Below are 13,173 nucleotides of genomic sequence, written 5' to 3' on the forward strand. Positions count from 1 at the left end.
ATCCACATAGCTGCACGCTGAAGACACGCAGGCCGGAAGATCCTGTTACGGGTGCACAACAGGGTCTTCTAGCCTGCCTGTCTTCACTCTGACTGCCCTGGGAGTGGATCAAAGTTGTGAGGAAGATGCAAGTTGCTGTAAGAAAAGTGTTGCTTCAGTGTAAGTTGTGGGTATTCAATATTTGTTGTGTTATCTATTGTGCTTTATGTTATATGCAGCTACATGTAAGCCAAGAAGAGATCACACTTCACTGATAAACAGGAAACACAGAAACACAGGACATGACCCCAACGGTCAAGGAAACAGGAAACAGGAACAAGCAATAAACCACAAGGCGGGCTTTACATTACGCCACATTGGGCTGACTGAAACATACAGCATATAAAGACACACATATAGAGCTCAAGTCAGATCTCTTCATGGTATTGCTGCTTGTGCTGACCTGATTGATCTCCGCTCTCTGCAGACAGCGAATAAATACTCAAACTTATTCAATTGAGTTTCCGTACTTTGTTTCCACATCTGAACTGGGAGAGACTGTGGCTGAAACAGGTCACAACAATTTTGGGGGCTCGTCCGGGATGTGGTAAATGAGAAAACGGAACATTCGACCTAAAAGAGTTCTTCATGAACAAAAGACTGGGACACAAGCCGGCAACAAAATAAGGTAAGCAGACACCTGTTAAAACAAAATCTGCGTATTGAATATTTTAAAACTGTGTCCTGTCTGACGTATCGTGCAAGAACTCTGCCCAAAAGAATAAGTACGAGTATAATAAATTAAGATAGAATATAAGTGTGTAAAAGGAAAAGAAGAAAAGTAGACGATAACCGTGGGTGTGGCAAACCCCAACCGCTACTCGACGGAGGGCGGATAGAACTGGGTTCTAAGCTGGGTTAGAGTCCCGGGGATTCGGCTCCCGATTCTATCTAAAATTGCGGAACTTGAATTGAACTTTTTGAAGAAAATAGAATTAATAAGGGTGAAAGGCCCGTAGGTTGAGGTCCTACAAATACGTCTACTATAAAACAGAGGGTGAGGCCCTAGGCTGAAGTCCTACAAATACGTGTGTAATAATAATTAATGTGTGTATTTAAACTGTAAAAAAAAAAAAAAAAAAAAGGGGGTGGGAAAATAAAACTCTGCAATCTTAAGTGGAGGTCAGTGTCATAAGCAGTGTCGTGGCGTGAACTGTAAAGCGGACAGAGGAAACCTAACGGTGCTAACACAATCTGTCTGCGTGGAGGGAAAACCTCACGGTGTCAACAAAACCACCGGTTCACAGCTACTCGGGGCAGTTGCTCGGCCCTGGCATACAAACTGTCTGGCTGCTAGGCATTGAACCAATACCGGCTAAATAAACGACACGGTTCGTGAATAAAGCCGAAGAGAACAGAGTTTAGAAACATGGATGGAGAATTTGACAGAGAGATAGAAGATGGAGGATGGAGTCCGGGAGGACTGTGGTTAACACTGCAGGACCAAATGGATAACACCCTCAGGGCCATCGGTTCTACATGCACTCAACACAGCAGGGACAAGAAGGTGAATAAAGCTAAAACAAAACTGAAAGAGTTAATAAAAGAAAAGGGCAAGAACCCCACTGATACAGGATCCCTAGGCGAATTACTATATGAGAAAACAATGGAAGCTAAAACTAAGAAAGATGAGGCTACAGAGCAGGGAAAACAAGCTGGTCTGTTACAGAGATCGAAGCTGAAGAAAAAAGCCGACGAATGGGACATAGAGCGACAGGTTTGGTCTGAACTGACGGTCTGCTGGCAAAGCGTGAAACACCTGCATCAAAAACAACCAAAGGGAAAAACGGTAACTGCATCTGACACCCACACCACTTGCCCACCTCCGTATGCGCCACCCACACCCACAGCTAGCCTGTACCCCACTCTTTACATAAATAGTGGAACCTTAGACATTGGAAAGGATGAGGATGAGGATACAATAGAGTCCTGCAGCACTAGCCAACCATTGTCAGGCACAAGCAGAAAAGCTAGCAGCACAACACATAACCAGCCAACTCCAGCAAGGGAGGAACAGATAACCCCGTTCGCAGACCGACGGGCCAGAGAGAGAAATAGGGAAGTGAGTGAAGACGAAAGGACACAGAGGTTAAAGAAAGTTCAGCAGAGGCAGACAGAGCAGGAAAGACAAGAGGAACTGATACAACAAGAACAGATTGCGCTCCGGCGAAACTAGCGGCTAGACAGAGAGAGAGAAGAAATAGGAAGTTGCGGTGCAAATAGGAAGGTACAGAAAAGGCCACAATGAGGGCTTCCGGACAATGGGAAGGAGAATGCAAGTAAGAGGAGAATATAGGGACGAGATAGAGGAAGAATCACTCGGGATCAGGTACTACGTATAAAAGCGTGACAAGCTGATGAATGGGTGGATCAAGCGCTGAACACAGCTGCTAGTCTGACGGATGCCTTAGGACGACGTAGGTCGAAAAGACTGAAGAAGAAACAGGAACAGGAACAGGGAGTAGATGGACTCCTGTTCCAAGCCCCACTGACAGTGACCCTGGACACAGAGACCGGTACAAGCCGTTTACCATCGGGACTTACAATCTATTGTGGATAAATTGCCACCAGTCTCTGAAGGTGGTAATATGTGGCTGAGCAAACTTGACTCCCTGACTGCAGGACAGACCCTAGCTCTAGGAGACTTTAGGGCAGTAGCTGCACGATGTATGACCCCTGGTGACCTAAGAGATGTCGAATATGATGCAGGAACCTCTCGGATACCTGACGAGAACCCTTTTACAACAAACAGCACCAAAATAGGCACGGCCATGCGCACTAAATTTCCTCTGCCAAACGCTGCAGCCATGCCCAAAATGCGCTGGGACTGCAAACAGAACCCACGCGAATATATCAATGAAGCCAAGGAACTGTGGGTAAAGCACACAGGTTGTTGTCCGGGTAACCAGGGTTCGCAGACCGAATGGTTCCGGCAGGCAGTGTTGAAAGGTGTTCCTGACACAGCCCAACAAAAAATGCGTGACAACCCGGACATGCTGGGCTGTGAGTCCCACGTGTGGGAGAAACACCTTATACATTATCTAACAGCTGCCCAGGACAAAAACCAACAGGATCAGGATGAGTTGCAGGATCTGAAGGCCCAGCTGCTTAAATTACAACTTAATGAGGCCAGACAGAAGGTTAGCGATAAAAAGAAAAACAAAGGAGACCAGCAGGCTAAATTGCTTATGGCTACGCAGGTAGAACCTGAAAGCTGGTACAGCGGTAATGGTCAGGCTTATCCGGACCTTTACCCCACCCCTCCATGGGGGCCACAACCATCGAGAGGGGGAGGTAGACCTTATAGAGGGAGGGGAGGTTCGCTGAGGGGAGGATTCCGAGGTAACATGGGGCGTGGGTCGTACGGAGGGAATCGTGCTTGTTTCATCTGCGGTGACCCCAACCATTGGGTTCGCGACTGCCCCTGCAAACCACGACCACAACGAGGCAGCCCCTACCCGAGAGGAGGGAGAGGAAATGGACTGCCACATGCTGTGCATCAGCCAACACCAAGCGCTACTCAGTTCCCCGCCTGGTATGATTTTGAGTGACACACCCCACAGAGCCGCCCTGACAAGTACCTAACGGCAGAACCGGTGCTGTCAGTCACTGTGGAGAACACCACGCTGCCCTTTCTAGTAGATACTGGTGCTACTGTATCTACAATAAAGACTGTGCCTAAGAACTCTTTATCATCTGACGTAATAACGGTGACAGGTTTCTCTGGGGTGTCCATTACTCTGCCATATACCAAACCACTTCCAACCACAGTGGGAAGACAGACTATGATGCACTCTTTTGTCTACTCTCCTGCAGTCCGTCTAACCTCCTGGGGCGGATTTGCTGACCGAATGGGAGCCTCTATTCTCTGCACACCAGACGGTCTGACAGTAACTTTTCCTGACGGCACGCAGATACACTGTAACACCGCCTCTACCCTCTCCAGAGGCCAGTTCCTCATACAGCCAGTAGGGAGAAAGCTGCTGACATCTATTGGGATTTATTACGCAGTGAAACAGCAAAGCACGAGGGCATCCTGTCGGCCTACCTCCATTGGAAGCCCTGGATTTCTCAGCTACACCCTTATGTGACTCCTCCTGATCCCCTACACGTAACCCTATTCTATGACAGGCAGAGTTCCGAATGGTATGAGAGTCAGTTTTCAGAACAGATCGAGGGACATGAATGGACTATTCACACTAACTGCATTTATGTGGCAAGAGTAGGGGTTGTAGCAGGAGTTGACCTTACAAACGAGCAACAGCAATGGTACATGATGGGTGAAGAGGCGGCGCCTCACGTGTCGCTCGCCCTCCATCCTGATCATCAGGCTAAAGAATTAGGGACGATCGTGAGAACAGCATTAGCACAGACAGATTGGCAGGCTTCAGCCGTGCCCACGTGCACTATTCACCTAAAGCCGAAATTTACAAAATTCAGATCACTTGCAACGACACTGCCTTATTGGAACATGTTCAGGTCTCCAGACACCATGGTAGGGAGAAAACTGATCACCCGACACAAGCACCATGCTACAGGATCTCCCTAACACCCTGTGTAACGGGACCCACGGACGTGGGTCTAGTCGAATGAACCTATTTCTTTCCAGCTTAAATCTCCAGAACCGATTTGGATCAAACAGTACCCACACAAACCAAGGGCTGAAATAGGCATTGCAGATACCATTACTGGCTTGTTACAAAAGGGGGTCTTACAACCATCCACCTCGCAGTGGAACACGCCTATTCTTCCAATCGAAAAGAAAAACACTGGTAAATTTCGAATGGCGCATGACCTTAGGGCCATCAACGCTGCACTGTCGACCGCCACTATTCCAGTTCCCAACCCGTATGTGGCTTTGACAAACCTTGAACCCCAACACCAGTGGTTCACTTGCATTGATCTGGCAAACGCTTTCTTTTGCCTTCCGCTAGCTGCGGAGTGCAGGGACATCTTTTCGTTTACCTACCAAGGTCAGCAGCTGACTTACACCAGACTTCCCCAGGGTTTTGCTCTTTCACCGGGAATTTTTAATCACGTATTAAAAGACATGTTAGCAGACTGCGACCTGCCTCCTGACACCACCTTGATTCAGTACGTGGACGACCTCCTACTCGCTGCCCCGACTGCCTCGCTTTGTTTGACGGCCACTCGTTCTGTGTTGGCGCACCTTGCAAAGAAGGGATTCAAGGTTAGCAAGGAGAAATTGCAAGTTGCATAGGGTAGTCTCATTTTTGGGAAGACAGATTTCGCAGAAAGGGTCAGGATTATCCACGCAGCACAGAGACACCATCTTGCACCATACAAAACCACTCACCGTCAAAGACATGCTTTCCTTCCTAGGCCTTACGGGCTACAGCAGGAATTACATTCCTGACTACACCAGCCTCACAACACCCCTTAGGGACATGATCAGAGAACATGGCATGCAACCTCACTGCCCAGCTTAACTGGACGGGCGCAGGCTGAAGAGGCCTTTATCAAGCTAAAACAGAGCCTCGCGACGGCATCAGAGCTCGCCATTCCAGACTATACTGCCCCGTTCTTTCTTGATGTTTCTGGAACAAACCTCTGTGTAAACGGGGTATTGTTCCAGAAAAAAGGGGGAGAGAGGAGAGTTCTGATGTACGCCAGCACAATGCTGGACAACATGGAAAAACGCCACCCAACTTGCACACAACAAGTAGCTGGCATTGCAAAAATCATTCAAAAAACAGCACACATCGTCATGGACCACCCTCTACACGTTCTAACAACACATAGCGTAGTGGCATATGTCCAATCCTCTGCATTTACACTCACACCACTGCGTCAAAGACGCATTTGCAACATATTGGAAGCACCAAACCTCACGTTCACACACGAAGGCATCAACATGGCAGAACAGATAGGATCAGGAGAACCCCACCAGTGCACAGAGAAAGTTCAGAAGGAGGAAAAGGTTAGAGAGGACTTACAAACAGAACCATTGACAGACGCAAGACAGTTGTTCACTGACGGTTGTTGCTACAGACATGACCAAAATGGCTTGACCTCCGCGTACGCAGTGGTAGAACAGACGGAACAGGGAACACGCATACTGAAAGCAGAAAAACTCACAGGACCGCAATCTGCTCAGAGGGCAGAAGTTGTAGCAGTCATTGAGGCTCTCAGAATCGGTCAGGGCCAGAACATCAACATTTACACTGACTCAGCGTATGCGGTAGGAGCAGTACACGTAGAGCTACCACAGTGGTTAAGGACTGGTTTCCTCACAGCGGCCAACAAACCCATTAAACATGAAACGGAGATGAAACAACTGACAGAAGCATTGATGCTTCCGAAACGAGTTGCAGTAATCAAATGCAAGGGACATGATAAAATGCAGAGTAGCACTAAAACAGGAAACGACGCGGCAGATGCAGCAGCGAAACAAGCAGCAGGCTACAATCACAATTTGGTAATGCTGTGTGCAGAGACAGAGGCAGTGAAAACAACACACAACACTGACACCGGATTAGAGCAGATTAAACAGGAGCAAGACAAAGCCTCTCCACAGGAGAAAACATTACTGATGGCTAGAGGATGCACAAACGTGCAGGGCATGTGGAGAGGACCGGACGGCAGGTTAATTCTGCCCCCTGGAATCAGACAAACTGCCATTGCAGAAGCACACGGAGTAGGGCATGTGGGAGTGGCGCAGATGATGCGAAATTTGGAGCATTGGTGGCATCCATTTTGAAAGATATGTGCAGACACCATGTGAACACATGCGAGGAATGCATGCGTTACAACGCCAGGCCGACAGTCAAACCTCACCCAGGTCACTTCCCATTGATAGCAAAAACAGGTAGCGAAATCATCATTGACTACACAGACATGGTAATGCCAGTCAGGGGCTTCCGGTACCTGCTGGTGTGCGTCGACGCCTATTCAGGATGGCCAGAGGCGGTCCCTACAAAGCGCGAAGACAGCAAAACAGTGATCAAATTCTTAATCAATCAGTACATTCCACGACACGGGTTCCCTGAGAAAGTAAGATCAGATAATGGTACACATTTCAAAAACAAAGATCTCCAACAGGTTGAACAGTTGCTTGGGCTTAAGCACAAGTTCGGAACCGTGTACCATCCCCAATCACAGGGCAAGGTAGAAAGAATGAATCAGACTCTCAAGACTAAATTGGGCAAAATCTGTGCACAGACCAAAATGACTTGGTTAGACGCCCTGCCCCTAGCACTCATGTCTATTAGAAGCTCGGTAAACCAGAGCACGGGATTCACTCCCCATGAGTTGACTACAGGAAGAGCATTTCCTGGACCACCGACAAAACTGACAGGACTAGGACACGACTCTCAAACTCTAACTCCAAAGCAGTATTTCCATGAATTACAGAGTCTCGTTGCAGCTTGCCAAGTCAAGTAGGCGGCGAGCAGGAGGAAGCAACGACAACGCCAGAGACTGAGTGGGTGTTACTGAGGGTCATCAAGAGAAAGTGGACGGAGCCAAGGTGGACCGGACCCTACAAAGTCACGGAACGCACCTCCCATGCTGTCCGGCTGGATGGTAAAGGTGACACCTGGTATCATTGGAGCCAATGTGCAGCGGCTGACGCGCCAACCAGGTCACTGAAAGAAACACACAGGGCTCTGTGTGAAGACAACGCTGGAAAGACCACCAATCAACAAGGGACAGAATAATTCCCTGGTGGCAATAAGGGTGAGGTAGTCCAACCAATAACCCTGAGAAGGGAAGGAGTGAAATAGCGTCCTTCTCCATCAAGTGGCGTGCCAAGCCACCAACCAGGATCATCGAGGAGTATGAGGAAGTGAAGAAATGAATGAGCCACTCATCGATTTCCTTGTTTTATGTTGGATGTTGGTCTTTGATCACTAGACTTATCACCACTACTGTTGAAGGTCGTATCCCATCACATCAGATGATGTCCCTGCTCCACGCAGAGGAGGTTGAAATGTGGGATTTTGAGGGTGTTCCTGAGTTTAAGGATTAATTCAATGAGATAACAATTTTGTTCTTTGATGTTTTTTCCTTTTCAATGTTGATCTCGTAAACGAGATCAAAAGGGGGATTTGTGGGTATTCAATATTTGTTGTGTTATCTATTGTGCTTTATGTTATATGCAGCTACATGTAAGCCAAGAAGAGATCACACTTCACTGATAAACAGGAAACACAGAAACACAGGACATGACCCCAACGGTCAAGGAAACAGGAAACAGGAACAAGCAATAAACCACAAGGCGGGCTTTACATTACATACATTGGGCTGACTGAAACATACAGCATATAAAGACACACATATAGAGCTCAAGTCAGATCTCTTCATGGTATTGCTGCTTGTGCTGACCTGATTGATCTCCGCTCTCTGCAGACAGCGAATAAATACTCAAACTTATTCAATTGAGTTTCCGTACTTTGTTTCCACATCTGAACTGGGAGACTGTGGCTGAACAGGTCACAACAATTTTGGGGGCTCGTCCGGGATGTGGTAAATGAGAGCGGAACATTCGACCTAAAAGAGTTCTTCATGAACAAAAGACTGGGACACAAGCCGCAACAAAATAAGGTAAGCAGACACCTGTTAAAACAAAATCTGCGTATTGAATATTTTAAAACTGTGTCCTGTCTGATCGTGCAAGAACTCTGCCCAAAAGAATAAGTACGAGTATAATAAATTAAGATAGAATATAAGTGTGTAAAAGGAAAAGAAGAAAGGTAGACGATAACCGTGGGTGTGGCAAACCCCAACCGCTACTCGACGGAGGCGGATAGAACTGGGTTCTAAGCTGGGTTAGAGTCCCGGGATTCTTGCTCCCGAATTCTATCTAAAATTGCGAACTTGAATTGAACTTTTGAAGAAAATAGAATTAATAAGGGTGAAAGGCCCGTAGGTTGAGGTCCTACAAAATCGTCTACTATAAAACAGAGGGTGAGAGGCCCCTAGGCTGAAGTCCTACAAATCGTGTGTAATAATTAATGTGTGTATTTAAACTGTAAAAAAAAAAAAAAAAAGGGTGCGGAAAATAAAACTCTCTGCAATCTTAAGTGGAGGTCAGTGTCATAAGCAGTGTCGTGGCGTGAACTGTAAAGCGGACAGAGGAAACCTAACGGTGCTAACACAATCTGTCTGCGTGGAGGAAAACCTCACGGTGTCAACAAAACCACCGGTTCACAGCTACTCGGGGCAGTTGCTCGGCCCTGGCATACAAACTGTCTGGCTGCTAGGCATTGAACCAATACCGCTAAATAAGCGACACGGTTCGTGAATAAAGCCGAAGAACAGAGTTTAGAAACATGGATGGAGAATTTGACAGAGAGATAGAAGATGGAGGATGGAGTCCGGAGGACTGTGGTTAACACTGCAGGACCAAATGGATAACACCCTCAGGGCCATCGGTTCTACATGCACTCAACACAGCAGGGACAAGAAGGTGAATAAAGCTAAAACAAAACTGAAAGAGTTAATAAAAGAAAAGGGCAAGAACCCCACTGATACAGGATCCCTAGGCGAATTACTATATGAGAAAACAATGGAAGCTAAAACTAAGAAAGATGAGGCTACAGAGCAGGGAAAACAAGCTGGTCTGTTACAGAGATCGAAGCTGAAGAAAAAAGCCGACGAATGGGACATAGAGCGACAGGTTTGGTCTGAACTGACGGTCTGCTGGCAAAGCGTGAAACACCTGCATCAAAAACAACCAAAGGGAAAAACGGTAACTGCATCTGACACCCACACCACTTGCCCACCTCCGTGTCGCCACCCACACCCACAGCTAGCCTGTACCCCTCTTTACATAAATAGTGGAACCTTAGACATTGGAAAGGATGAGGATGAGGATACAATAGAGTCCTGCAGCACTAGCCAACCATTGTCAGGCACAAGCAGAAAAGCTAGCAGCACAACACATAACCAGCCAACTCCAGCAAGGGAGGAACAGATAACCCCGTTCGCAGACCCGGCCGGGCCAGAGAGAAGAAATAGGGAAGTGAGTGAAGACGAAAAGGACACAGAGGTTAAAGAAAGTTCAGCAGAGGCAGACAGAGCAGGAAAGACAAGAGGAACTGATACAACAAGAACAGATTAGCTCCGGCGAGAGCTAGCGGCTAGACAGAGAGAAGAAATAGGAAGTTGCGGTGCAAATAGGGAAGGTACAGAAAAGGCCACAATGAGGGCTTCCGGACAATGGGAAGGAGAATGCAAGTAAGAGGAGAATATAGGGACGAGATAGAGGAAGAATCACTTCGGGATCAGGTACTACGTATAAAGCGTGACAAGCTGATGAATGGGGTGGATCAAGCGCTGAACACAGCTGCTAGTCTGACGGATGCCTTAGGACGACGTAGGTCCGAAAGACTGAAGAAGAAACAGGAACAGGAACAGGGAGTAGATGGACTCCTGTTCCAAGCCCCACTGACAGTGACCCTGGACACAGAGACCGGTACAAGCCGTTTACCATCGGGACTTACAATCTATTGTGGATAAATTGCCACCAGTCTCTGAAGGTGGTAATATGTGGCTGAGCAAACTTGACTCCCTGACTGCAGGACAGACCCTAGCTCTAGGAGACTTTAGGGCAGTAGCTGCACGATGTATGACCCCTGGTGACCTAAGAGATGTCGAATATGATGCAGGAACCTCTCGGATACCTGGCGAGAACCCTTTTACAACAAACAGCACCAAAATAGGCACGGCCATGCGCACTAAATTTCCTCTGCCAAACGCTGCAGCCATGCCCAAAATGCGCTGGGACTGCAAACAGAACCCACGCGAATATATCAATGAAGCCAAGGAACTGTGGGTAAAGCACACAGGTTGTTGTCCGGGTAACCAGGGTTCGCAGACCGAATGGTTCCGGCAGGCAGTGTTGAAAGGTGTTCCTGACACAGCCCAACAAAAAATGCGTGACAACCCGGACATGCTGGGCTGTGAGTCCCACGTGTGGGAGAAACACCTTATACATTATCTAACAGCTGCCCAGGACAAAAACCAACAGGATCAGGATGAGTTGCAGGATCTGAAGGCCCAGCTGCTTAAATTACAACTTAATGAGGCCAGACAGAAGGTTAGCGATAAAAAGAAAAACAAAGGAGACCAGCAGGCTAAATTGCTTATGGCTCATGAGGTAGAACCTGAAAGCTGGTACAGCGGTAATGGTCAGGCTTATCGGACCTTTACCCCACCCTCCATGGGTGCCACAACCATCGAGAGGGAGGTAGACCTTATAGAGGAGGAGGAGGTTCGCTGAGGGAGGATTCGAGGTAACATGGGGCGTGGGTCGTCGGAGGAATCGTGCTTGTTTCATCTGCGGTGACCCCAACCATTGGGTTTGCGACTGCCCTGCAAACCACGACCTACGAGGCAGCCCCTACCCGAGAGGAGGGAGAGGAAATGGACTGCCACATGCTGTGCATCAGCCAACACCAAGCGCTGCTCAGTTGCCCGCCTGGTATGATTTTGAGTGACACACCCCACAGAGCCGCCCTGACAAGTACCTAACGGCAGAACCGGTGCTGTCAGTCACTGTGGAGAACACCACGCTGCCCTTTCTAGTAGATACTGGTGCTACTGTATCTACAATAAAGACTGTGCCTAAGAACTCTTTATCATCTGACGTAATAACGGTGACAGGTTTCTCTGGGGTGTCCATTACTCTGCCATATACCAAACCACTTCCAACCACAGTGGGAAGACAGACTATGATGCACTCTTTTGTCTACTCTCCTGCAGTCCGTCTAACCTCCTGGGGGGATTTGCTGACCCGAATGGGAGCCTCTATTCTCTGCACACCAGACGGTCTGACAGTAACTTTTCCTGACGGCACGCAGATACACTGTAACACCGCCTCTACCCTCTCCAGAGGCCAGTTCCTCATACAGCCAGTAGGGGAGAAAGCTGCTGACATCTATTGGGGTTTATTACGCAGTGAAACAGCAAAGCACGAGGGCATCCTGTCGGCCTACCTCCATTGGAAGCCCTGGATTTCTCAGCTACACCCTTATGTGACTCCTCCTGATCCCCTACACGTAACCCTATTCTATGACAGGCAGAGTTCCGAATGGTATGAGAGTCAGTTTTCAGAACAGATCGAGGGACATGAATGGACTATTCACACTAACTGCATTTATGTGGCAAGAGTAGGGGTTGTAGCAGGAGTTGACCTTACAAACGAGCAACAGCAATGGTACATGATGGGTGAAGAGGCGGCGCCTCACGTGTCGCTCGCCCTCCATCCTGATCATCAGGCTAAAGAATTAGGGACGATCGTGAGAACAGCATTAGCACAGACAGATTGGCAGGCTTCAGCCGTGCCCCACGTGCACTATTCACCTAAAGCCGAAATTTACAAAATTCAGATCACTTGCAACGACACTGCCTTATTGGAACATGTTCAGGTCTCCAGACACCATGGTAGGGAGAAAACTGATCACCCCGACACAAGCACCATGCTACAGGATCTCCCTAACACCCTGTGGGCAACGGGACCCACGGACGTGGGTCTAGTCGAATGTGAACCTATTTCTTTCCAGCTTAAATCTCCAGAACCGATTTGGATCAAACAGTACCCACACAAACCAAGGGCTGAAATAGGCATTGCAGATACCATTACTGGCTTGTTACAAAAGGGGGTCTTACAACCATCCACCTCGCAGTGGAACACGCCTATTCTTCCAATCGAAAAGAAAAACACTGGTAAATTTCGAATGGCATGACCTTAGGGCCATCAACGCTGCACTGTCGACCGCCACTATTCCAGTTCCCAACCCGTATGTGGCTTTGACAAACCTTGAACCCCAACACCAGTGGTTCACTTGCATTGATCTGGCAAACGCTTTCTTTTGCCTTCCGCTAGCTGCGGAGTGCAGGGACATCTTTTCGTTTACCTACCAAGGTCAGCAGCTGACTTACACCAGACTTCCCCAGGGTTTTGCTCTTTCACCGGAATTTTAATCACGTATTAAAAGACATGTTAGCAGACTGCGACCTGCCTCCTGACACCACCTTGATTCAGTACGTGGACGACCTCCTACTCGCTGCCCCGACTGCCTCGCTTTGTTTGACGGCCACTCGTTCTGTGTTGGCGCACCTTGCAAAGAAGGGATTCAAGGTTAGCAAGGAGAAATTGCAAGTTGCAGG

At 48.1% G+C, this 13,173-nt stretch overlaps 1 pseudogene; it reads left to right on the forward strand.

Annotated features, from left to right (window-relative positions):
• The first annotated feature begins 2,630 nt into the window (after window positions 1-2,630).
• On the forward strand, window positions 2,631-8,278 carry LOC120792853 (annotated as a pseudogene).
• The last annotated feature ends 4,895 nt before the right edge of the window (window positions 8,279-13,173 follow it).

Source organism: Xiphias gladius, chromosome 8 (genome assembly GCF_016859285.1).
Source record: "Xiphias gladius isolate SHS-SW01 ecotype Sanya breed wild chromosome 8, ASM1685928v1, whole genome shotgun sequence".
NCBI lineage: Eukaryota > Metazoa > Chordata > Actinopteri > Istiophoriformes > Xiphiidae > Xiphias > Xiphias gladius.